The sequence below is a fragment of the Bactrocera neohumeralis genome, chromosome 3 (assembly GCF_024586455.1).
Source record: "Bactrocera neohumeralis isolate Rockhampton chromosome 3, APGP_CSIRO_Bneo_wtdbg2-racon-allhic-juicebox.fasta_v2, whole genome shotgun sequence".
NCBI lineage: Eukaryota > Metazoa > Arthropoda > Insecta > Diptera > Tephritidae > Bactrocera > Bactrocera neohumeralis.
Window position 1 is genome coordinate 40,980,025 of NC_065920.1, and position 27,786 is coordinate 41,007,810.

Here is a 27,786-nt window from a genome sequence, read left to right on the forward strand (position 1 = left end):
CACACAGCTTTCTATAAGTTATGGTTGCCAAAATCAAATATGGGTGAAGACACCTTTAGAATACTTAAAGAATTATTTTCCGGATTACCACTATGAGAATGTGGTGAAATTTACCAAAAAGTACGTCTTGGCTAATCGTGGTCAAGAGGCGCGTTATGTAACAGCCAATATAAAACGATTTTACGGGTGTGCAATTATAATGGGCTGTCTTGGCTACCCTGCTATAAGAATGTATTGGTCAAACGAATGCAAAATTCCTGCCATATTTAATTCAATGTCTCGAGACAAATTTCTCCAACTACGGTCAGACATACACTTTGTACACGTTTCTGTTCCAGATTCCACTAACAAATTTTGGAGAGTTCAACCCATCATAGAAATTGGGGAGCGCTGCAATGAATTGGCAACTGATATTACAAACTACTCGATTGATGAGCAAATGATACCATTCACTGGAAGATGCCCTGCTCGGCAAGTAATCAGATCAAAACCCCGGCCTATTGAATATTCAGAATTAAAATGAAGACAAAGAAATGGACTGTCAAGGTGTTGTTTCACTTTCTTGATCTGGCAATCTATAATTCAGGGATGGAATACAGAGGAGACTGCAAGGTTTCCGGACTACCAAAGTCGAAATTCAAGTCATTTTTAACATTCAAAATGAAGCTTGGCACTGTAATAGCAGCTTACTTCGAAGCTCCTGATCAGGTTGAACTCTTTAAATTGCCTGCAGACTTTTACGGAACCAAATATCGACCTCATGATGCACCTTATGACATACGTTATGATCGCTATGACCACTGGCCTTCAATTTCATATGATCCGCCAAGGGTTTGCCGCAATGATTGCGGAAGTCGATCAAGAGGAAGATACCAAAAATGTAAGGTTACCCTTTGTCTGCCAAAAAATAAGGACTGTTTTGAAAAGTACCATACACGTAACTGACTAAAGTATATAAAATTGCATTCTATTTTTTAGTAACCTAATTTTCTTTTCTTTTATTCAAACAATTAAAGTTGAAATGATTTTTATAAAATAGTGAAGTATTTGAAAATTTTTGAGTTAAATAAAATATTTGAAGAATGATCCTGTATTATTTTTGAGGGATATTTTACAGCTTATAACCTAGATACCACAAATGTGCGATGTCCTGTTTTTAAAAAAGGACACTTTGGAAGCGTTTTTCAGGTTAATTTTGGCTTATATTTACAAAAAGAAATTGTATTCCAACGTCTAATGTGAAATTATTAAGAAAAATATCCCTAGGTCTGAAAGGGTTAGCTGGGCATGCAAAGTGGTGGTTAGAGCTCTGCGGGGACTCGTTGCATGCTGGACATATGTTTGATATGTCGGGATCGGTTCTGGATAAGTAGGAGTTCAACCCGCTACAGTATCTAGAACGAAGCTGCGGAAGGGTCACGCTCGATTCTGCCGGCAACTCGAGGTCGTCGTCTTCAATGGGTGGTAGTTTCACTACTTTATGGTTCCACCGTGAATAGCATGTCAGAAGTTAGTTGCGACCGAAGTCTGGTAGGCGTATTATCTTCTGTCGTCGATATACATAGTTGAGAAAGGACCTCTTGATGCTCTTAGGAGGCGGTTCCGCTTCAAGCATGTGACTGCAAGGATGATTTCTATGAAATCACCCCAACAGAAACTGCTTGGAGAGGAGTTCATTATGCTCCTTAATTGGGAGCATTCGTGCCTCACTGTGCAGATGTTCGATGGCAGACATCAAAGGATATTCCGTAGTCCGGAGTGCAGTATTCTGACATGTCCGAAGCTTCTTCGTCTGCGTTTCATTGCATCCAGCCGATCATATTGGTGCGCCTTAGTTAAGGACTTTCTTTGTCTTTTCCCCATGTGCTGCCAGCTAGAACTTGACTACTTGAAAATATTGTTACAGCTTTGTACTTTGGCAATAACCGTGGTCGCATGAGGAGTGAAGGAGCACAGGCTGTCGAGTTTCACACCTAAAATTTTAGGGTTATTTACAGTCGGAATCTACTGCAATATTAAGGTCAAGTCTGTACACTTTCGTTTAGTTTGTGAGTATGGTCGCTGTGAATTTAGTGGAGGAGAGTGTTAGGTTCCATGCACCGATTGCATCGATTCCATTCCCACGTCAACCGGTTCTACGTTACCGGAATGGGCCTGGACTTTATCTGGTCAAGGGCTGTTTATTCGGAGATCTAAGCTCGTTTGGATCGGTAAGTTGTAGATTAAGTGTGAAGTAGTTAATAACTAGCTATGAGATAGTTAGTATACATATAACTGGTTGTGTGGTAACTCATAACTAGTTAGTTTTCTGCAGGGTGTGTTCGTATATGAATTTCAAATAAATCACCGTACTTAATTAAGATATATAGCACTCAGCTTCTAATGTATTTTGCAGATTTATTACGAAAGTTTGGTTAAGCTAACAACAATCAGAAAATCTAACTTTCATTTGGCGGTTTATTTACGAATTTGTGTAATTTTGCATTTAATGACACTAAATATTACACAAATATACCGGCGTAAGCGTGCACGTGTATGTGTCTCTGTGTCATGTGTTTGCTCACAAATATGTTTTCGCAAATAAACATTGTAATGATAGTTTTAATTGTTAATATTAATTTTTATTGCTGTTGTTGTTATTCCATTCTTTAGTTTCAACTTTAATTTGGCGCCATTGTAGAGATAAATTATTTTGCTTTCTACTATTTCTATTCTATGTGTGGTATATGTTCACAAATCTGTATATATGTGTGTGTGCGTTTTTTCAGCACTTTCACCATACGCCTGCATTTACTGCCGTTATGCGATAATGCGTGTAATAATGGTTTGCTAAAATATTTATTTAAGTAAATAATCAATTTTAATTTGAGCAAATATTTATCTGTGTCGAGGCTTTTTGGCAAATTAAGAGGTAAAAGCCACAATTATCATTTATATGCTGGTAATTGAGGTATCCATATTTCAGAAATATGGAATGTATTTAAGTTTATATAAATTTCTATTAAAGTGTGAATTGATGTTTATTTATAGATACAACAACATGAATGTCATTTGTGTGGATTTCTGCCTTGAATATCTCCATTATTTTCACTAGTTACAGAAGCCGGTTTAATGCAATTAGTAAACAAACACATTTTCTAAATCATGGACAGCGTTGTAATAATCAGTATGCGGAAAGAGAAATAATAAATTTGATTTATATTATCTTTGAAAGCTATTATCTATTCGAAATGGGTTTCATTAAATTAAATTCAACGCTTGGAATGCACAACCAGCGCAAGCATAGATTTGTTACGTCATTTACTATGAGAAAGTTCTTCAGCACATCAGTTACGACTATTTTAACGTCTGGGTTATCATCCTAAAATTGTTCCTTCATATTATTTCTCAGTTTTGGAAATATGAAATAGTTACATAGTGATAGATTAGGCGAATCAAGGAGGTGGTTGATAGGAAACATCAATTTTTTCATCAAAAGTTCGTTTACTTTTTAAGAAGAATCGCAGAATGGATTGTCTGCATAGACTTTAGACTTTACATATCTCCTCAGGAAAAAGTCTAACGGTCTGATATCATATTCATATCATAAGATCTTGATGGTCAATCGACCGCCCCAAAATGTGCAATTATTTGCTCATCGAAATGTTCTCTCAATAAATCCATTGCTTGGTGCGGTGTATGGGACGGTGCCAATGTCTTGTTGAAACCAAAAGTCGCCGAGATCACGAGCTTCAATTTCCGGCATCAAATAGTCGACTATCGTGGCACGATAACGGTCCCCATTGTCGGTTACGTTTTCACCGTCATCATTTTTTAAGAAGTGTGGACCGTTGACCAGACCAGACCGAACCGTTTTTTTTTTACCTCGATGAAATGGTAGATGTTGAATCTCTTCAGATTGCTCTTTGTCCCAAATGTGGCAATTTTGCTAGTTTTCTTACCCATTAAGCCAAAAATGGGCCTCATCGTTAAGCAAAATTTGGCTCAAAACATGGGATCTTCTTGGAGCTTTTCACGAGCTCATAGAGCGAAACTACATATGTACGTCGCATGGTAAAGTTGAGCGGCTTCAATTCTTGCACGGCGAACGGCGCCTCGACTCTCCACGGTCTTCGTGTACGCTCTCAGCTACGACTGCTATATTTTCCTCATTACGTGCTGGACGTGGTTTATTCGGTCGACTCGACTTTAAGCGTCCAGTTTGCGGGCACCCTAACAGAAACAGAAAAAGTTGAACATTATTTAGTAGTGACATATTAATGCTTGGTTTTCTCTGTCGTTCGTTTGACCTAGATAAGTGAAAGTGATATATCATTAGAAAGTGACCATCAGTGACTACAATAATTATCTCAACACCATCTTTGTTAAAAATAGCAGGTGATTGATGGTGTTTCATGAGCTGAGGCAAGAAAAGTAGTAATTTAAATGCTATTTTATTATTCTCTACCATTCTGAACAGGATATGTTAAGTTTGCCACGAAGTTTGTAAAACCCAGAAGGAAACATCGGGGTTATAAATGATCTGCGTGATGAGCTGAGTCGATTTAGGCATGTTCGTCTATTGTTTAATCGCGAACTAGTCCCTCAGGTTTTGCATATAGCTAGATCTGTAAATTTTGCACACACCTTTTCTACCCAAGAAGCTGCTCATTTGTCGGAACCGCCGATATCGGACCACTGCAGCATATAGCTGGCACACAAAGTGGTCGAACCTGTGAAGGGTATTAAACCTCCAGTGCAACTGAAGTTAATATATTTTTCCGGCTTATGATAAATTAAGAATAATTGCCTTTTAAATAGTTAAAATTGTATAGTTACACATTTGAAATCTGTAAATGATATTAGCCCATCTGTTTGGATGTCGAAAGCTATATTTTGCCTCAAAGTCTGTTGTGGAGAATTACATTACATAAAATTCCGCTTAAAAACGATGAATTAAGAAATCACCTTTGATAATTTTAAACTTATGTAGGGTATTTTGAGATAATAAGGAGTCATTTTGCGTGTTCTTCTCAACCCAAATAACATTGGCGTCGTGCAGCTGAGAAACTTATTGTCTCTTGGCCGGTTCTAAAAGCAAATCGACCAGAGAGAAGACCGAATAGGCCGGAAACATATGATTGATGAAGTATAAGTTTAATCCGCGTCAAGGGTGTTTTTATTATCTGGAAATATATCTACATATAAATATCAAATTTTGCTCTCATTGCGTCTTCACTGGATGAGCAGTGAGCTCTTTTTGTTCTTTGACAGAAAACTGTGGTAGTTGAAAATAAAAATTTGTTTCGAAAAAAGCTCCAGTGCAAATATAGGTATAATAACAAACAAGAAGTAGTGTTTTCTAATATTTTATACTCTCGCAACTTTAAGGTGTTATATGGTATTAAAAATTATTGCATAAGAATGCAATGTTAATCGTGCAACGAAATCTAGAAAGGATTACATTTAAATTTGGCATCTTACTAATTTATTAGGTTGTCTCTCCCTCTGCTATTCAATGTTTTATAAAAAGTGTTACAGTGATCGGATTTAGTTCAAATATGCTCCGTTTCGTTCGATAACCTGTTTCCATCTGGACGGCAACTTCATAATACCCCCCTCGTAGAAGCCCTCCTCCTTATTTGCGAAGAACTCGGACATCCACTTTTCTCAAGCCTCTTTTGAGTTCAACTTTACACCAACAAGGGCGTTCACCATGGATAGGAACAGGTAGGTGGTAATCACTTGGCGCTTTGCCCGGGCTATATAGTGGATGCGATAAAACCACCCATCCGAGGTCCCGTAGCTTCTGACGTGTCATCAACGAAGTGTGTGGTCTAGCTTTGTCCTGGTGGAACACTACACCCTTCCTTTTGGAAAATTATGGACGCTTCTGGTCGATCGCCTGCTTCAAGCGGTCCATTTGTTCGCAGTAGATGGTAGAATTAAGCGTATGGCCATATGGGAGCAGCTCATAGTAGATGATTCTCTTCCAATCCCCACAAGCACACAGCAAAACAAAAGCACACAAAAAATCCTGGCCGTCAATCCTGGCTTGGCTACTGTTTGGGACGATTCTCTGGCCTTCGACTATGACCGTTTTCATTTGATATTGTCATATGAGATCCATTTTTTGTCGCCGGTCACCACTCGCTTCAAAAATGTGTCGAGTTCGTTCCGTTTCAGCAGCATATCGCAGGCGTTGATTCGGTCCAGAAGGTTTTTTGCGTCAAATCATGCGGCGCTCAGATATCAAACGTTTTTATGTATCCAGTCTTCTGCAGATGGTTTAAAATGGTTTTGTGACTAGCTGCCATCTTCTGGGCGATATCACGAGATGCCACATGCCGATCTAACTCGATGTTTTCCATGATTTGATCGGTATTCGTCGTCACAGGTCTTCCGCCGGCTGGCTTATCCATGGTATCGTTTTCACCAGTTCTGAATCGCCGAAACCATTCCTCCGCAGTTCGAGGTGATAGAGTGCCATCCCCCCAAATACCATTAATCTCACGGAACTTTCCTTTACCGAAGGAAAACTTTAAAATAGCGCGAATTTCGACGTTAGTGAACACCACGTTTACACGTCTGTAACTGTTGAACGCAATGTCCAAACTAATCATGCCTAGCGTCATTTTGTAGGTTATGTCAAGGCCTTTCAAATATGTATAGTATTGCCAGATATGAGCTCTATAGCGCTATACGTAGCCGCGAAATTCAAAAAACAAAAAGGCGGAAAGGAGGTATTTGACAATCTAATCTTTTTGTATTAAGTTTAGGGGCTATGGGAACTATTGACTCGATTTGATTCTATTTTTGACAATAGGCATAAAATATTAAAAGTTCATTGCCTCCGAACATCAGTAATATATTTGACCGATATTTTAGCTACAATGTCAGCAATAGGCAGTTGGGTCCCCATATTAGGTATCTGGAGACTTCAATAGTTTTGGTCCGATTTTGGCAATTTTTAAACTGAGCAATGGCATTATTTTTATATATCCTATGTCTATATAGAACCCTATATCAATCTCAATTAGTTTAAGGTAATACAAACCGTTGGATGAACTCAATTATTAAACTCTGTAGCAACAGATTGCTTGAATTCCACCCCTGATTATTTTGCGTGTTAGTCTCTCATTCCACTTTTGTAAAAGATATGGTATTTTCCTCTATTTGGGCTGAATATACACCTTCTTTCTGAAAGTTTTTCCTTTGCCCTACTAAATATCCTGCAATGTCAAACAAATTGTGGTTAAATAGCCAGTGGCCTGTGTTAAACAACTTAATATTTTAAATTGATTTAATATCTACTAATAAATATTTAAATGTGTGATAAATTATGAGTTTCCTGCTGATTGACTTTTTAACAGCATTCGCATTTTCTGCTGCATATTTTATGTCGACAGCACAAAAAGCGTCGCCACACTGATTACGGCCGCTGCTGAATAAAAAATGAGGCAATAAAAACTAATAAAAGCCCACTACAGCGAACGATTGCATTGCAATGCCATGCAATGGGGAGGCGTGGCACTGGGCGGCGCTGCATGGTGCATGTTGCAAGGGGCAGACGCCAGCGTCGTCAACGTAAAGTTTTGCTCGCTGCAAATGGAAAAGCGGAAATGTGGATGCATAAATTTCACACTTTGCGGCTTACAAGTGTCGAGCGTGAAAACGAGCAGAAAAACCAGTTGAACTGCGGCAGTGTTGCCACTGATGGCAATGCTGTTGTAGTGTTGGTAGTGCCGGCGAAACATTCAAGTATACTTTTGTGTGCGTTGTCGGATGAGTTGCAGCGCAGAGGGGCGTAAAATTGCGAAAAAATGCGACAGAACACAAACAAACAACAACGGTAGCAACAAGAAATGCAACAAAAGAGCCGAGCAAGTGGAAAACGAAACATAAACCAGCAAGCAACCAATACACACGTGCACACATACAAACACACATTGTGCATTAAAATACATGCTTAAGTATGTGTGTAGACATGCGGGCTCTACAAATATGGGTCGAGACGATATGGCCGGATGGAAGAAACCGGGAAGAGCGCATAATTGATGGGCGGACAAGATGGCAGTGCGCCAAGGCACACACAAACACACACTTATATACATATATGTATGTATGTGTGTATCTGCTATTTTACTTCTGCTACATATTTATGAGTGCAATCTGACGTGCAGATAACTAGTTGGCAGTGGGGAGCGTGTGCGGTCGGCAACATATTGCCACTGCGTATTATTATTACTAACTATTAGCATTATCAGGCAGCGGCAGCGGCAACGGTAGCGGCGCTGGCAGCCGCACTAGAAGTAGCGAACATTATTTGTTCAACAAAAATGTGGCAAACCAGAAGAAACACGAAAAGCTGTCGACCAAAAATTATCATAATAATTCATGTAAAGTGTGCAAATGTGTTGCTGCTTCGTATCGGCAGTGAGTATGAACCATTTCATACATCCACACTGGCCTCTTACCTTCATATATATGGATACTTCCAGTGGATGTAACGGCGAAAGTGTCTTTAGTAACAATAAATTTAAAGCGGAACACCTTAATTTTCACTGCACGTGCATAAAGTACGTTTATTGTGCAGTAGGCGTGGCATTGCCTACTTTTAGGCCAATATTTGTATTTCCCTGCGCGCTTAATCTTACTTGGACACGTTTTCGGCAGCCGTTGGCCATATTTATTGTACGACTATGTGTGAGAAACAGAATTAAATAAAAAAATTCTTACCAACCTCGTTTTTTCCGATCCATATGGGTCAATTAAGCTATGATAGCATTAACCGGAGAGAACAAATTGTTATTGTATTAAAGTTTTAAAAATATTCCGTAGTACTTAAATGGCCATGTCATCAATAAATTTTTAGCTTGCTGGATAATCTGGCGAATACGCTGGCTGAGCAAAGACTCTCGTTCCGAGTTTGCCCAAAAAGATATTATCAGTCATATTTACGTTAGAATGTGGCGGTAAGCGTCAAAAGTAGTATTCCTTACTAGCCGATGGACCCCAGCCAAAAAATTCATGATGCATCACATCATAGTAATCAAGGAAAACGACGATTTTTGATCGACTTTGACGTGGTTTATTCATTTTCATCTCATTTTTTGCCGCAATTCGATAGCTTTTCGGACAGTTTCGACTTTATACTCTTAAACACACGTCTCGTCATCACTAGTAATGCATTTTAAGAATTAGATTCATCAGCTAAGTTGTCATTCATAATTTTTGCGACATCTACTAGTTTTAATTTCTGCAAAATATTCAAATATTCTAGTGCCAAACTAGCAATGACACGCTTCATACCCAAAACATGCACCAAAATATGTTGATTTGATCTATGTCTAGTATGTTGAGATCCGCTGCCATCTTTCTGTTGCCAACATGACAATTTTCAAGCACAGTTTTCTTGACTTTTTCTATGTTATCGTTATTAATAGAGAAGGCTGCACTGTTCTTGATGACTTCAAGAACTTGACTGAATACTTTGTGCCTCGAAAATACTTGTGTCCGCGAAAGAGTAGAGTCTTCTAAAACTTTTGTAAGAATCTTCACGTTTCCGTAGCAGTGACTCCATTGGAAACGGAAAATGTCAAGCAAAATCATTGCTCAATTTTTTTTATATGTAAAAAATCGCCATATATCCTACTATGGGCAAGAAATAGGGGGACTTTGTTCATAGTTTTTAAATTCTTAATTTATTCTCCAGAATCAATGTCGACCCCCTCAAAGAAATCTCACTTTGCGCCTTGTGACGACGTTTTTTTCCAATACTCGAAACAGTTGTTAAATTCAATTTCCGAAATAGCCTTCAATGCTTTTTCCCCTTCATCGCGATTCACGTTTAATGTTTTCAATTCTCTCAAAACGGTTTCCTGAAGATGTCGTTTGAGTTTGCTGAATTGCCAGAAGTCACGCGGAGCTGTCTCAGGCGAATACGGCGGTTGTAGCACGATAGCAGTTGAAAATTTGCCGAAGAACTCACAAAGAATCAAGGCATTATGCGACGGTGCATTATCGTGGTGCAAGACCGAGAGTTGTCGGCCAATAATTTCGGCCTCTTTTTACAAATATCTTCACGCAAACAACGCTTAACATTTAAATAGTATTCCGTTTTGACAGTTTGGCCGAGCTTTGGTGTGTTTTTTCGGCTTAGGCTCACGTTGGCCACGATATTAAGCCGATTGATAAGCATAGATCCAACACTAGTCGTTAATAGTCATCCTGGTAGTCGGAAAGCATTATTTCCCAGACGTTAACGCGACGCCGTTCTTCGCAAAATTTTAGTGATTTTGGAAAAAACCGTAGTTTAACTCTTCCTATGCCCAAATGATCTTTCCAAATTTCAAAACCCTTCTGATATTCGAACGATATAGTTAAGATCTCTGAATCTTAATTTTTCGATTCTCAAGAACCTATTTCTTTATTTTATTACGTGTTGAAGGTTACACTTGTTCAGATGATAGTAATACAAATAGTAGGAGGACCGCGAGTCGCGGTTGCGCTGAAAACCTGTTGGTGAGAAGAGGGTGGTCTTCCGGTCATTCTTGGCATTGTATTCGAAACTTCAATTGGAGAGATATAATATATCCAAGAAAGATTATAAATGAATAATTATTAAATTAATTCATTCTTCTATACTTTTTCGGCTTATATATTTCAGGTTATTTATTGGAAGGGTATATTAATTGTACCACAATGTGGCATAATTAGCTGAGTCGATTTAGACATGAATGTCTCTCTGTCTGTTTATCTCATAAACAGAAAGACTAGAGTTTTTGTGATATCAATCTTAAATTTTGCACGCGTTCTTTGCCTGCCAAGAAGCTGCTCAATATAACATATAGCCGCTATACAAACGAACTGATTAAAATCAGTTTTTGTAAGCAATCTTTGTAAAGAGTATTATAGATTGGTCAAACGGGAGCTTCGGATAACAACTGCGGTACTTTATCGTACAACTAACTTTACTCTCAAGTTCGGCATCTTTCTAGTTATAATTAAAGTGATATATTTTATTGACATCTCTGCGTTCTACGGTGCGGTAATTCTTCTCATTATCTATGATTATCAGTAAGAGAATCACTGAAAATTGAGGTATAACTGATAATTGTATGATTTTGTACCTCGAGTGTTGGCATGTAGGAGGCGATCATCCTGAATTTGCCAAGATCACAAAAACAGTAAATGCTAGAAGAGCAATACAGCGAAATGTGAGCTTAACTATGTGAATGCCCACATTTCAGCCATTTAGTAGGAAATCTTTAGCTAGAATCGATGTTCCAATTTATAAGAAATTGAGCGGTTTGAGGAGAAGAAACTCAAAAACTTTTCTTCCCTTCAGAGTTTGTATAATTAACACCTTACTCTTTGTTATCGCCTACGAGTATTAAGTTTAGAGATTTTTCTCAGTAAGAAAATATTTCTACTAATATTCCTTTCACACTAAAAGTTTTAGTTTCTTCAGTTGTGGATAAAAATATCTATTCGATTTTAGAAATAAAAATTTCTTAACACTTTGTTTTCATCGCAAATCCGTAAGACAGACACATCAGAATAAACAGCTGCCATTATGAAGAAATTGTCAAGCAGCAAAAGCTGTGCTGAAGTTAGTGATCAGACGTAGCAAACACTTATGCTTTGAAAAGTTTTGTGAAGCTGTTGAACTGCGTACAAATTCTGTACGTCCAGTTAAAAGTAAGGGAACATAAAAACGCATCGGTTATACAAGTAAAAAAAATTGGTGAATCATTATTTCCAAAATTTTGCTCTTATGTAACGAGACTGCAGAGACACCCCCGTCTGTGACTAACGGGAAAAAGAAGAAATATTGGCCATAGAAAAGAAAATCAAAACAATTAAGGAAGGGCTAAGTTCGGGTATGGTGCCACGCCCATTGTCAAATTTTCACACCGGCTTCTATAAAGCTTTCTCATATCATCCCGGCGGCAAATTTTTACGTGTCTGACACATTTAGTTATTGATTTATCTCGCTTGTAGTAGTTTTGCACAGTACCGTTAGATGGGGAGTGAACGAGATTTTCAACCGATTTCGGTCATTTTCACAGTATGGGTAAGAGCTTTATAGTATTTGCGCTGAGCGAATTTTGTTTTTGTAGCTTAAGCGGTTTAAGAAAGATTTATATTAAACTTATTAAAGGGCGGGGCCACGCCAACTTTTCCAAAAAAATTTTTCCTACAGATGCCCCTGGCTATTGCGATCCTCTGCACCAAATATGAGTTTTATATCTTAATTATGGTGCTTAGTTATGGCACTTTATAGGTTTTCGGTTTACCTTAGCAACAGGAAACTGCTGTACGAAACTAAAGAGGATCACGACAGATAGCGGTTACGTCAGGAGCAGCACAAAGATCCATTCTAGGTCCAGACTTATGCAACATTAGCTATGACGCTATTTTAAAACTATAAATGCAACATGAATCGTATTTAATTGGCTACGCGGACAACATTGCAGCAGTAATCACAGCGAGGGATACAGAAGAAGCGCGAAGAAAGCTGAATCAGGCCATGATACGGGCGCAAACATAGCTCGACACACACAACCTCCAGCTCGCTACGGAGAAAACAGAGCTACTGCTGCTAACAAACAAGCACATACCCCTCGAGCACAAAAAGCAGTAAACTACCTAGGCGTAAGACTGGACCCCAGACTAACCATCTGGGTACAAATCCAGCAATCCGCAGGAAAGGCAGCGAAGATCACCTCTCAACTGGGCTGACTAATGGCCAACATAGGAGGTCCCAGCCAAGAAAAGAGAAAGCTCCTAATGTCTTATTATACGGAGATATAGGCAGACGTTCTTAAAAAGGAAAACAGGCGTAAGGTAGTGGCCAGAGTGCACCGCACCGCAGCCCTCAGAGTTGCATCAGCCTACCGAACAGTGTTCGGCGATGAAATATTAGTTATAAGCGGAAATACCCCAATTGACCTTCTAGCATAAGAAAGGAAGAAACTGTGGAAGCTAAAGAAGACATCCGATAGTAACAAGAGAGCAATAGAACAAATAAAGAATACAATAACAATATGACAATAAAAATGAGAGACTGAAAGTCGCGGCCAGGCTTATAAAAGAACAAGACTCATGTAAAAGCCGTAAATTTGGAGAAGTATATTTTTACACAACCCAGCTGTTATCCAGTCACGGATACTTCAAAAGTACCTCCACAGAATGTGAAAAGTCGAAGAGCCGTCATGCCTATACAGCGACGCGACAGAAGACGACGCTAAACACACATTCTTTGAATGTGTGCACTGACAACGAGAACGCACCGCCATTGAAGAACTGGTCGGCCCAATAAACGCGAACTATTTAATCATGCTGGAGAGTGAAGCAAACTGGGAGATTATCTAGAAATTTGCAGTAATCTTGCCACGCAGCAAAAAGCGGGACCTGGACGTAGGTGCGCATACGTAAATCTCTCAATGAGAAAAAAGGAACGCAAGCCTGAAGTAATGCAAATGCGGCCCGAAGGTGGGCGACGGTTCCTTATTCCTTAGAGGGGGGGTTTTTAGTGCCCTGCAAGTGGCACATACCGTTGCTGCGTTGGCACCGATGATGCGGAAGGCATTAGGTTTTCGGTTAATTTGGCGATCTACGAACTCGATTTTTTTTTGTACTAAGGAACCTGCATACCAAGTTTCATCAATATATCTCAATTTTTACTTAAGTTACAGCGTGAACGGACGGACGGACAGACAAAAAGTCAACCGGATTTCAACTTTTATAGTCACCCTGATCATTTATATATACATTATACTATATCTATCTCGTTTAGTTTTATGTGATACGTACAACCGTTAGGTGAACAAAACTATAATACTCTGTAGCAACTAGTTTCAAGAGGATAAAAACATCAAAATAAATAGAATAAATTTCATTGCCAACAGAGCTCTCAAAGAAGCTATAACATCAAAACCTTACCTGCTCGATAAAATGTATAAAGCTTGTATAAAAGAAGAGATGTCCCTCGACCCATGGAAAGTAAGATCTGTAACGCTATATCAGGAATGATGGCAAACAGATGTTGCGTGCGTTGCAGCTGGGAATACATAATCACAAAGAAATGGGCTCAGTAATATTGTATGAGGATCCAATATGGATCAAGGCTGTAGACGTAAAATCAAGCTCAGTGCTTCGACTTTCTGCAGTACAAATACTTAATTAATATTTGCGGACTATATCCACCGGCGCTGCTATTAGGCAGTATGCCGCCCAATGATGTCCAAGGAGAAGAAGTCGGCTATCAGCGTCAAAAAAAATATATAGTCAAAGACAGAAAAGAGGAACACCAGCAAAGACCGGTCGACCAACATACTGATATCGGACATCAATTCATGGATAGACGGACAATATAAGGATTTCCAACTGACCCAAATACCAAAAGGACATGGATGCCTTAGAAGCTACCTCTACAGATTCCATCATGATATTAATCCGAAGTGTCCGGCGTATACAGAGTGTTTAGACTGAATATGACGAAGAGTCAGTCTTATTAATGTCAATTGAAATATTGTCGCCGAGTAACTCAGTTTTCGGAATAGCAAAATTGCATAGAAGTTCAAAAAACATATAAAAATATATATACTAACTGGAATTTCAAACAATGAGCATATGAGTTTTACGTCTTTGTGCGTTAAATATTATATTTAGAACTACACCACTTTAGCAATATCGATTCCCATTCAAGTCGGAGAGAGCTCCCAAGTGCTGCACATGAGCTCAGACTCCTCTCCGCCTCATTTCTTAGTAGGCTTCACTCACATAAAGGCACTCGCACAGTTTAGCAGCTTATTTATGAAATGATTTTAATGTTATTTTCTTTCTTGCAATCTTTCACCTAACCACCTTTCAGTCGTCTAAAGAAATGCGAACTAGTTGCACTCAAATGTCTGATAAATTCTATTATTATTATTACGAGTGTTATTATTTTCTATCTTGCACACACTACAATCTATGAGTGTATATGTGGAATACTAATATTTCCAGTGCTTTGTAGTTTTGTTTTTGATTTCCTTGCGCTTTGCCGCTTCGGTTGTATTCCTCTTTGTTGCAAACTGTTTGCAAGAGCTTTCTTGCCGTTAAATCGCCAGTTGCTTTTCCGATTTTCATTCGCATTATTATTACTTTTGCACTTGTTGTGTTCAACTCGGCGACTTTTACCATACTTTTGCAATGTTTGCAATGCAAATCAAAGTTTTCAAATCCTTTTGTTATGCAAAATAACTTAAACGAAGATTTGCTGGTAAAAGCGGGTAGTAGGTCAGCTTTCTTTTGCCTCTCTTTTTGTTGCTACAGTTTCTCTGCTCCTTCGCTTGTTTTTATTTGTTTTGCAAAAGCGTGAAAAGCAGATTTGCCTCCAGAGCTTTGCTTTTGTTGTTCACCATGTTTACTTCGAGAATTCTTTTGAAAGAGCTTTGTGTTGTGAATGGAGATTTGTACCGTTTGCTTGCCTCATTTCAATAAAGACGGGTAAATACTCGCATTTTTGAATTGCAAAAATATGAATATTTGTTTATATAGGGTGCTTTGGGTGCTTTCTTTACATCGGAGGTGTAAAGGCCTAAAGCCTAAGTTCTTCTTATTAGCGGTAAATAAATAAGTATAATAATAAATGTAATTAAGGCAACAGCAGTTTAATGAAGTATTCGTTAGTACTTTTAATTCTTGTTTGCAAGGGTTGAAAGCGAAAAGATCGTTAAATTTTTCGCTGAAAGAAACGAAACTCGAGAATAAGAAGAATTATTATAAAGAGAATAGGGTAGTTTAAAGTCATATTCACCCAATTTTGCGTTCGTTTTCCTGGGTTTGTATCAATAAATATCACTTTATTCCGCATGAAACAAGTTTTTCATCTTTTTCAAATTCGGAATTTCGTTGTCGACGTCTATATATTCAGAACATATGAATTAATTTTTTTCGAAATTTTGAAAAGGTTATAATTTCCTTTTCAAAATTTCGAAAAAAATTAATTCATATTATCTGAATATACTTGTATAGACGTCGACACTTAGTCAACAGACGGCTAAGTCTTTCAATTTCTTGGATTCAGTCAGTTGGATTTGGAATTGAATCATTGTAGTAACATTTAATCCACTGACCCTATACCATGTATATATAGATGATCAGCATGACGTGCTGAGTCTAACAGTTCGTTCAATAACTTTGATAAGAAAACACAATATTATGATTCAAAATACACTTTATTATTCGGTATAATCTCCCTGAACAGTAATGCACTTGCTCCAACGATCCTCCAATCAGGGATGGGCTGAAGTGAGAATCCGGAAGGTCTGCAAAATACGCTTCAACAGCCATTATGACCTCTTCATTTGATGAAAAACGTCGGCCATGCATAAATTTTTTGAGTTCTGGAAACAAATGGAAGTCGCTGGGGACCAAATCTGGTGAATACGATAGATGCTCGAACAATGTGAACTTTAACTCATCGATTTTAGCCATTGTTTAAATGCTCTTGTGACACGGCGCATTGCCCTGTTGAAAAAAGGATTTTTCCTTCTGCAAACCGGGTCTTTTCTCACGAATTCTTTTTCCAACATGCAACAAGGTTGCAATGATATGCAGAATTAATTGTTTTACCAGTTTGCAAGTAATCCACAAACAAAATTTCTCTAGCAACTCAAAAAACTGATGCCATAACTTTCCTGGCCGATTTTCGGATACGAACTCATTTTGAAGCCGAACAACCATGTTCATACCACTCTTTACCCTCTTGTTTCGATTCAGTGATAGACTCAAGTCTCATTTATAGTGATGAATGCACTTTTTGGAAGTGGATCGTCTGCAAGGCTTGAACCACCACGTTTAAATTCAGCAACCCATCTTTCTACTGTTCTAATTGTAGGTGAATAATCATTATACACTTTCAATATTCCTTCGTGAATTGATTTTGGTGCTACACCTTCCGAAAATAAGAATTTTATCACTGCTCGACATTCAATTTTTTCCATTGTAAAGAAAATTTGTGACACGGTGACACTAAATGGCTTGTAAACAAAGAATGAATTGACAGATTGAAATGAAATTTCACATATGTTCATAAGAAGAGTGTACCAACAAAACAAAAAAAAATTTGGATCAACGCTCTCTCTTATCGAACGACAAAACTTATTGAACGTGGTATTTTGCCATGGCCGTTTTTTGAAATATCGATCAACATTTTTCACACATCCTTGTTTTCTCCAAAAAGCTGCTCATTTTTAGGAAACACCGATATCAGACCACTATAGCAAATAGTTTCCATACAAAGTGAACGTTCGGAACATAGAGGTTGAATGGAAAGCTTTTTTATTTGGCAAGATATCTTCACGAAACTCTCCATGGGTTGTTGTCTAAGGTGATGAAGCAATATGTAAAGAAATTGTTTAGATCGGATCACTATAACATATAGTTGTCATACATAAAATGTGATTGATCAAAATCAAGTTCTTGTAAGAAATATTTTCTATTTGAAATGGATTATATTCGGGCCATCCCAACTATTTCTGGCGATTTCTGGACTCCATCCCAAAAAAGCTGCGCCGCTTTTGCCGCCAAGAATGGATAAAGCTATCTTACATTACCTTGTTCTGATAAAATCATACTTCATTGAAGGCGTTCTCTACCAAACTTAACAAATGGTAGTGAAAGAAGGTTTGGGCTATAAGGCGGTTGAGGCAAAATTTCCCAAACGCTGATTTTAAAGTAGTTTTAAACGATCTTCAAACGCGAGGCCGAGATCTGTCATAATGTATCATTATTATTTCCTAGCTTCTACTGGCAAATTCTGTTCGGTTTTTGCCAATCGCTCGGTTTAGTTGGATGAGTTGTTTTCCGCAACGTTCCCCATTAGTGGTTTCACCCGGTTTTAGAAGTTCACAATACAGTACGCATTTCTGATCCTATCAAATACCGAGCATTATCTTGGGGACATGGATATTCGGCTTTGGTCTTGATTTGATTTTTTGCATTTACAGTTGTCGTAATGAATACACATCTTTTTCGTGACCAGTCACAATAAAAAGCGACTTACTTTGCAGCATTTCTGACATACAAAATTGTGATTTGACGTATTTCAGCTTCGATGGTTTTGAACCTCATATCCGTTCTTTTGAATTTTAAAACATTTTCCGGAGTGACCCCTAAAGATTCTGCTAGTTCTGATGTTGTAGGGGTTTTTTAATCATGCACTTTGGCACATTCGCTCAGCTAGAGCACATTTCCATAAACTTTCACCAAAATACTATGGCAATCGGCTTTTCAATCAACTCAGGTGTTCTTCATATTAAAGTGATGAATTAGAACTTCACTCAAAAACTATTTTCAGGCACAAGGTTCGACATATTCAGGACACTTGAAGTCGAAGGAAAGATAAAAGTGAATACTGCCACATAATTTCCTCTCCACATTTCCCATACTGAATACATCAATTGTACAAGCCCTCAGAAACATTAGTAATTTTGACGCTCTTAACAAAACTTGAAATTGCGTATGAAAAACTTGTGTTCTTATCTAAGTAAATGCTTGCAAAAGCTTGAGCGCGTTCTTCAAATAATTTAATATTAAAAAAGTGGTTATGTAAGCTGTAAGTATACTTTTTGGAGATACTTCAGTTTGTCAACTGAAAGCCGCAGACTTGACAGCAACAAGAATGCTATAACAAAAGTAACAACAATAAGTGATCGGACAAAAACAAGTATTTTAATATCAGCAACAACAATACAGAAACCAACAGAAGAGGTACAGTGGCTTCATGTGCACAGTACTATATCACACATGTCAGTTCCAATAGGTTTAACCAGTGTATGAGAAGCAAAAGGAAGAGGAAGGGGGAAAGCTACTCATCCCTTTTTGAGTACAATTGGCTATTTCGGTTGACATGATAGATCTTAAGGAATTTCGACGACTACAATTGAAATACACTTAGCGACAGTGAGTGCAAGTAAATTAGATGCGTTGGTTAAAGAGCCCTGTAAGAACTGAATGCGGACTAAACCGTGTTTTTTGACTCAGTTTATCTCATAACGATGTGAAGATATCTGAAACAAAAGTTTCCCAAGCAAGCACTTGATTTCGATTCGTTCAGTTTGCATGAGAGCTATGAGAGTAGCCTCTTGGTGAGATATGGACGTGTACAAATTTTCAGATGGACAGAGAGGCGAACATGATTAAATTCACTTACCTCCACATACTGCCTTTGATGTTTCTGTTTGGGTGTTACAGACATTGTAGCAAATACAAATATCTCCCTTACGCTTTCTTGCTCTTTAGTCAATGCTTTATAAAAAGTGTTACAGTGATAAGATTTAGTTCAAATATGCGCCGTTTCGTTGGATAATCTGTTTCCATCTAGACGGCAACTTCATAATATCCCCCTCGTAGAAGCCCCCTCCTTATTTGCGAAGAACTCGGACAGCCACTTTTCACAAACCTCTTTTGAGTTCAACTTTACACCAACAAGGGCGTTCGCCATGGACAGCAACAGGCGGTAATTACTTGACGCTATGTCCGGGCTATATGGTGGATGTGATAAAACCTCCCATCCGAGCTCCCGTAGCGTCTGGCGAGTCATGAACGAAATGTGTGGTCTAGCGTTGTCCTAGTTGATAACTTCATCCTTCCTGGTAGCCAATTTTGGACGCTTCTTGTCGATCACCTGCTTCAAGCCGTCCAGTTGATCGCAGTAGATGGTAGAATAAATTATCTGGCCATATGGGAGCAGCTCATAGTGGATGATTTCCTTCCAGTCCCACCAAACACACAGCAAAACCTTCCTGGCGGTCAATCCCGGCTTGGCCACTGTTTGCGACGTGTCACCGGCCTTCGATCACGACCATTTTCGGTTGATACTCGTATTGTCGTATGCGATCCATGTTTTGTCACCAGTCACCATTCGCTTCAAAAATGGGACGAGTTCGTTCCGATTCAGCAGCATATCACAGGCGTTGATTCGGTCCAGAAGGTTGTTTTGCGTCAAATCATGCGGCACCCAAACATCAAGCTTTTTTGTGTATCCAGCCTTCTGCAAATGGTTTAAAATGGTTTTGTGACTACCTTCCGTCTTCTGGGCGATGTCGCGAGATGCCACATGCCGATCTAACTCGATGTTTTCCATGATTTGATCGGTATTCGTCGTCACAGGTCTTCTGCCGGCTGGCTTATCCATGGTGTCGTTTTCATCCGCTTTGACGCATCGAAACCATTCTTCCGCAGTTTGAAGTGATAGAGTACCATCCCCCAAAACACCATTAATCTCACGGATTCTCTAGCGGATTTGCCTTTAACGAAGTAAAACTGTAAGGTAGCGCCAATTTCGGCATTAGTGAACTCCATGTTTACTCGTCTATAACTGTTGAATGCAATATCCAAATTAATCATGCATAGCGTCGTTTTGTGGGTTATGTCTAGACCTTTCAAAGATGTATAGTATTGCCAGATTCGAGCTCTTTAGGGCATTGATAGCGCTCTTATCGAAAAACCCATTACATATACATATAACTAAATGATCAGGATGACGAATTGAGTTTAAATTCGGCTCTTCGTCCGTCGCTCTGTCCGTGGAAGCGTTAACTTGACTAAACACTGAGATATCACGATGAAACGTGCTACATAAAGGAGCGTGGTGTGGCAAATGAGCGCAATCGGCTCACTGCCACGCCCACAAAACGTGTTTAAATATTCAGTGTATAAATATTCAAAACGTATTCAAAAAAATTTTGTTTTTCAATCCTATATAATCCGTATTTGTTATAAAATGAAAAGAATTAAAAATTCTCCTTTTCACAAAATTTTATGTTGGGTGGGAAAGCTTTGTTTCAGCTAAAAAGGTTATTGCGTATTTGAAGCTTCAAAATTCAGCGGATTTCGAAATTATTTTTCCAATGAACTGTTCTTACAAGGAATTGACTTATACATAAATGCATTCACATAGCCATAAATACTGTTACATACATAGATACCTTCGTTCAGAAACGCACGCACACATCCGTGTATTCAGCTGTGTCACTGAAGAGTTGTAGCTGTCGATTCAATTGGCCAGCCGAGTGCCCAAAAGTATGCTACATAATCGTATATTATCCACTTATGCTCTTACATGCTTACTGCCTGACTCTTACAGTTGGCTGGTGTTTGCCGGTGACAGTTGACAACTGACGCTGCTGCTGCTGCTCCATGCACGCAAGCTTTAAATAAACTAACACACATACATACATATGCAGATACACACGTACGTGGCATTGTGCCCAAGACAATTGGGCTGGCAGCAGTGACGAGCGAAAAGAAAATTTATAATATTTGGTATATCTATTGAGCCGCAGCAGAGCAACCGCTTGTCACTTTGTTTTATATCCTATAAAATGTAAAATTACCATTGACACATGCAAATAAGCTCAAGTGTGGTCAATGCGAGTTGGAGAGTAGAAATGCACACACACACACACACATATAAATACAAATGCACTAATGTTCAATTTCAGGCAACAGTTTTCTTGCAGACATACATCACTTGTAGTTCAAACATTTGTTTGTGTATGAGTATGTACATATGTTTATATATATGTAGTTGTGTGTGTGTGTGCTAAATAACCCTCTTGAAAGCATTTTGACAAAAATTTATTTGCAACAATGTTTGTATTTACGGCATGTGGCAACACAATAGCACTGTGCTTACTGGTGCAAACATGTCAAAGTGCCTACCGCAAGCACACAAGAGAATGAAGTGAGATATATGTATTTGTAGGCACTTGTTATGTTATAAATTTTAAACACAAATATTTTGCATATATAAATATGATGCAACACATTATGTGGGTAAGTCCAAGAAACAAGAAATAAAATGCTTTTATTATTCGGTTCTTAGTAATCAGTTTTCAAATGTTCTTCATGTTAATCGATATTTTAATATCTCTTGCAACTTCTACTCGACCGATTTACTTAAAATTTTTATAGAGTTCTCTTTATAGGCTTGTCTATGGTTGGAACTAGCCCTATCCCCAAAGTTTTAATTTTATTATTTTTTTAAAAAATTCGATAGTCAGAAAAGTGATCAAAAAAACTTCAGTTAATTTTGTGAAAAAATTTTTCCCCACTTTTCCGTAGTTCCAGCTATTGCGACATTATTCTGGATTAATAATCTTTTTTTTCGGTTTCAGATAACTAGGAGGGTTGAAATCATGGGTATGGCCACGTGGAAATTTTTAGAGATCCCACATTTCGTCAGCTCTTAATTTTTGAAATTTTTACTTTTTTTTTAGTTTTTAATTTTTTTCTGTACTCTTCTAAAATTAACAAATAACTAATAAGAAAATGGATAGTAAAAATATTAATTGCCTTTTTTTTACGACACTTTAAAAATTACCTAAAATTAATGCTTCTAGACCAGAATACCCCCTTAACACACTCAATGCTTTTTGAAGTGATTATGCAAGTGCTTCTTAAACGCTTCAAAACGGTAGCGAATTCAATAATAAGTACCCTGGTCTCCAGTGGGTTTGTTGCCCTAGGTATAAGATTGATTTTGGATATGTTTGTGTCCACAGTTCATAAAACTAACAATGGTTCTGTAGGACTAACTATCGTTTATTTTAATTTTACTTTTGCAAAAAAAAAAATATATATGAGACAAAATAACTGAAAGTTTTGCTATGTCAGCTTTGTTTTGAAAAAAAAATGGAAATGCAGACGTCAAAAAATAGGTTATATTTCAATAAAACGCTTTTTATTATCTTCTCTTTTCTTCTTCTTCTACGCAGTGGTGATCTTCCTCTTCCCCTTCTTCCCCCGGCGAGTACTGCGTCGAATACTTTCACAGCTGGAGTGTTTTCGTCCATTCGGACAATATGACCTAGCCAGCGTAGCAGCTTTCTCATACAGCTCATCGTTCCATCGAATGCGATCTCTCATCCGAGGCAGTTGGTAATCTCTCATTGGGTGCGCTTTTTACGTGGCGGGTTCCAAACCCAGCGCACAACCCCATGTTTCGCTTTCTCATTTTAGCTCGCCTTCAAACGGAGGTTCTTCGGCTACCCAGAGGATACTTGGTCAAAGACTGGAAGTCGTGAGCTGCTTGAGCCATATGTAAAAGATCGTTTCTGGCCACTCACTTCGATATTCGAAGAAAACTGTCAACGTAACCTTGATTTTTGCTTTGCTACGATATTCGGTCGATTGATGGTTTGTTTCCGGGTTGTAAGCATAGAGCTAAGACTCATCGGCAGTAATATAACATTTAATGACATCCTGGTAGTCTAAAAGCATTGTTTCTCAAATGTAAACGCGACACTGCTTTTCGAAAAAAATTTAGTGATTTTGGAACCAATCGTGCATTCAATTTTTTTCAGGCCCAAATGATCTTTCAGAGTGGTTTTCACTGATCCTTCCGATATTCCAATGATACTGGTCCTCGATTCTCAAGCACCAATTCCTTTATTTTATTCACATTATCATTTTGATATGACATTTGACCCAAATGTCACAGACAATCATACCAACCAAAGAATGATCAAAATGGAGTCTAAAATTATTGGGGAGGGTGATGCTAGAACATTTAAATCCGCTCCTAAAACACACCGCTCTGTACTCCAATATTCGATACCAAATATGATTTGTGTTTAGATTTCCACCAATTTGTGGATTCCATTCAAAAAGAACTCCCCCAGGTTGATGATCTTGTGCTGATCAGTAATGTATTCCAAAGAGGACGTTCTGTATCGACCGAAGCAATTAGTAGTCAAAAGGTTGTTCTGTTTTCAAAATAGTTTATGACTGGTCAGGCCACATGAGGTCGATCATTGTCATCATGGGAAATTAAAAATAATGATTTACCCTGTTCAAAATACAGAACGTTATCTGATCTCAAAATCCATAGCAATACTTTGGCGTCATGGATATTCAGCTTTGCTAATATTTTGGCTAATTTGGCAGAATTCACATATGTTTTTATACTCTCGTTACATGTTGCTAAAGACTACAATAATTTTGCTCACTTAACGATTGTTTGTCTCACCTAAAATAAATCGTGATACATAGATATAGAAAGTATCAAATATTGCTAAGATATCCAGGCCAATATAAAAATGTTTTTATAGAACTGTGTTATATATTTTATATGAAACAAATTTTTTAATTATTTCAGACTTTGAATAATAAGTAAATTTTTCCTTTAGCCTTAGTCTTTAAAATGAGAAACAACATTATTTATTATGTACAATAGCTTTCAAAGCGTCTGCGTCGCAGCGAGTCTAAGAGGTAAACAGGTTGGCCTCAAAACAACTATTTTCATTACGGACGAAAGTAGAAATTACTCGCTTATTTATATAGAGATTGCCTAAAAATATATATTTTCTTTGATATTATGAGAAGTCATTTCATGAATTCATCAATTGTCATTATAATTATTATATCAGTAAAGTAGCGAATTAAATTTTTTTGTCAGAGCAGTAGCCAAAGTAAAGTTCTTTCAACGGTTGTTTTGATTTCCACTTTATTTATTTAACTAAACCAAATGTGCTACTTCAAGGTTAGTCAGTAATGATATATTAATTGAATTTCAATAACTCACTTTAAATTTAATTTTAGAATTAATTTTATCCGACAGATTTCGAAAAATACTTATGTCAACTTTATTGGTAAAACCGTAAAGGATATTTTTTACAGACTAAGTTAACAACGTGCCTTAAAAAAACCACAAGTAACCAAAAATTTTATATTCTTGCAACTTTCGAAGAACAAAACCGAGGAAATACCTTCAGTTGTTGGCATAAGTTCATACTAAGCAACTAAGGTTCGGCTAAGTTCGGGTGTAACCGAACATTTCAGACTCTTGCAACTTGTACAGATCAAAGACGGGAAAATGTTCGCAGAAATTTTGATTTAAAAACCGTTTCGAAGGAATTCAATATTCATTATTCGACGAAGTCGTGAATATATTATAATGACATTTACTATCTACAATGAAGTTTCTTCATAACTTACAATATTGTTCATAGACTCAGTTAGTTTTATCATGATATTCTACTTCGCGGTGGCGAAAATGATATTAAAATCATCCACAAATAAAATATTGAAACAAGTAAAAACTCAATCGAAGAAGCTAAATGTAACATATAGAGATCATGTGCAAAACGTCAACCAGCGCATTAGTTTGGCAAAGTCTACACAAATTCATATTAAGAGCTAAATAATATAATTTTATTTTGTCTAATTTCACTTAAATATCACACACTAATCACTATATATACATATATGTTTTAGGCAAAAAAAACTCGATGTCAGATATAGGGTTATATATACCAAAGTGATCAGGGTGACGAGTAGAGTTGAAATCCGAATGTCTGTCTGCCCGTCCGTCCGTCCGTGCAAGCTGTAACTTGAGTAAAAATTAAGATATCATGATTAAACTTGGTACACGTATTTCTTGGCTTCATAAGAAGGTTAAGTTCGAAGATAGGCAAAATCTGCCTACTGCCACGCCCACAAAATGCCGAAAAACGAAAACCTATAAAGTGTCAAAACTAAGCCATAAATAAAGATATAAAAGTGAAATTTGGCACAAAGGATCGCATTAGTGAGGGGCATAACGACTTAAAACGAAAGGTGACGTGGCATACTAGGTTTTTTTCTCGGAAACTACTATAGCTATGTCAACCAAACTCTATAAAGTGGTTTTCTTCATGTATTTTCATATACAGTTCAAAAATGGATGAAAATGACACCATGAATAAGTCAGCCGGCGGAAGACCTGTGACGATGAATACCGACCAAATCATGGAAAACATCGAGTTAGACCGGAATGGGGCATCTCGTGACATTGCCCAGAAGATGGGATTTAGTCATAAAACCATTTTAAATCATCTGCAAAAGGCTGGATACGCAAAAAAGCTTGATGTTTGGGTGCCGACGTAAAAAAACCTTCTGGACCGAATCAACGCCTGCGATATTCTGCTAAAACGGAACGAACTCGACCCATTTTTGAAGCGGATGGTGACTGGCGACGAAAAATGAATCACATACGACAATATCAAGCGAAAACGGTCGTGGTCGAAGGCCGGTGAATCGTTCCAAACAGTGGCCAAGCCGGGATTGACGGCCGGGAAAGTTTTGCTGTGTGTTTGGTGGGATTGGAAGTGAATCATTCACTATGAGCTAATCCCATATGGCCAGACGCTTAATTCTACCATTTACTGCGAACAACTGGACCGCTTAAAGCAGGCGATCTACCAGGAGTGTCCAGAATTGGCCAAAAGTATGGGTGTAGTGTTCCACCGGGACAACGCCAAACCACACACTTCGTTGATGACTCGTCAGAAGCTACGGGAGCTCGGATGGCCCGGACAGAGCGCCAAGTGATTACCATCTTCCTGTCCATAGCGAACGCATTTGTTGGTGTAAAGTTGAACTCAAAAGAGGCTTGTGAAAAGTGGCTGTCCGAGTTCTTCGCAAATAAGGAGAAGGGCTTCTACAAGGGGGGCATTATGAAGTTGCGGCTAGATGGAAACAGATTATCGAACGAAACGGCGCATATTTGAACTAAATCCGATCACTGTAACACTTTTTATGAAGCATTGAATAAAGAGCAAAAAAACGGAGATATTTGATAACATTATATTAAGCATATGGGGGCTGGGGTTAAGTTTCATCAGATTTTATAGATTTTATTCACAAAACTGCAGAGAAACACACTATTTACCGATATATGCGATATGAAGCCAACTGGAAGTTCTAAAATCTTTGTATTAGGTACCTGGAAGATCTGGGCATTATTGCTACGATTCATCCCATTTTTGACAATAGGCGAACTGTTATCAGGAAATAATGTACCATTTCTCAGAGATTACCCGACATTTTCGATAGAGTGTTTGCAATAGAAACTGGGGTACACATATTCGATATCTGGTGGCTTGAACAATTGTAAGGCCCTTTCGCATTTATTTCTATATGTATATCACTTCTAATATTTTTTTAACAAAACCGTTATATGAAGAGTGGGCGGGCTAGTGAACTGAATCCACCATTTTTCACAGAACGGGTAGGGATGTTTAAGAGATTTGTCTTGCGCGAATTTGGTTGTCACACCTCGAATGGTTTAGGAGATATGTGTATTCAACTAATTACGGACGTAAGTACTAGGCAGTTATCCGGATTTCAACTCGCCTCTTCATCCTAATCACTTATCTATATAGATACAATCCTTTTTCTATTTGATATGTTTTAGGTGATACAAACAGCCGTTATGTGAACAAAACTATTCTGCTCTGTAATAACATGTTGCATGTGTTCTCTCATCAACCAGCTTCCGCGTTCGACTGATTTATCACGCTGTGAATATTTTCGAAAACTGAAAAGTAACATGAACGAAGCATTTTGGAACGATGTATAAAAAGTCGATACAGTTTGATTTTAAATATTTTATTGAGTCTAATCGATCTTGCTTTGAATATACCAGGGTTTCCATTTCCAATAGGGATGATATGATTTCTAGGTGTCGTTTAAGTCATTTTTATTCAGTCTTGATCTCTAATTTTTTTCATTCTATTCAATTTCATCATGGAAAGATATACGCAAGAACTACGTTTACAAATTATTAAAGTTTAATACCAAAATAATCATTCTCCAATTGGAAACTCCGATGGGACTCACTTTCATCCGATTGGTGTAGTAAATATACAAAACTGTCGATTCTGGTGCGATGAAAATCCACAAATTATTCATGAAAAACCATTATATTCATCTAAATTGACAGTTTGGTGTGGTTTTTGGTTTGGTGGAGTCATCGGTTCGAACTTC

General features: G+C 37.9%; 1 long non-coding RNA gene across 1 annotated transcript in view; it reads left to right on the top strand.

Moving 5' to 3' along the window:
• Nucleotides 1-6,282: 6,282 nt before the first annotated feature.
• The window catches only part of LOC126752734 (uncharacterized), a 343,225-nt gene continuing 321,721 nt past the window's right edge, over nt 6,283-27,786 (top strand). Inside the window, exon 1 of the long non-coding RNA XR_007666034.1 lies at nt 6,283-6,376. This is a non-coding gene — a long non-coding RNA (uncharacterized LOC126752734). The remainder of the gene's footprint in view (nt 6,377-27,786) is intronic.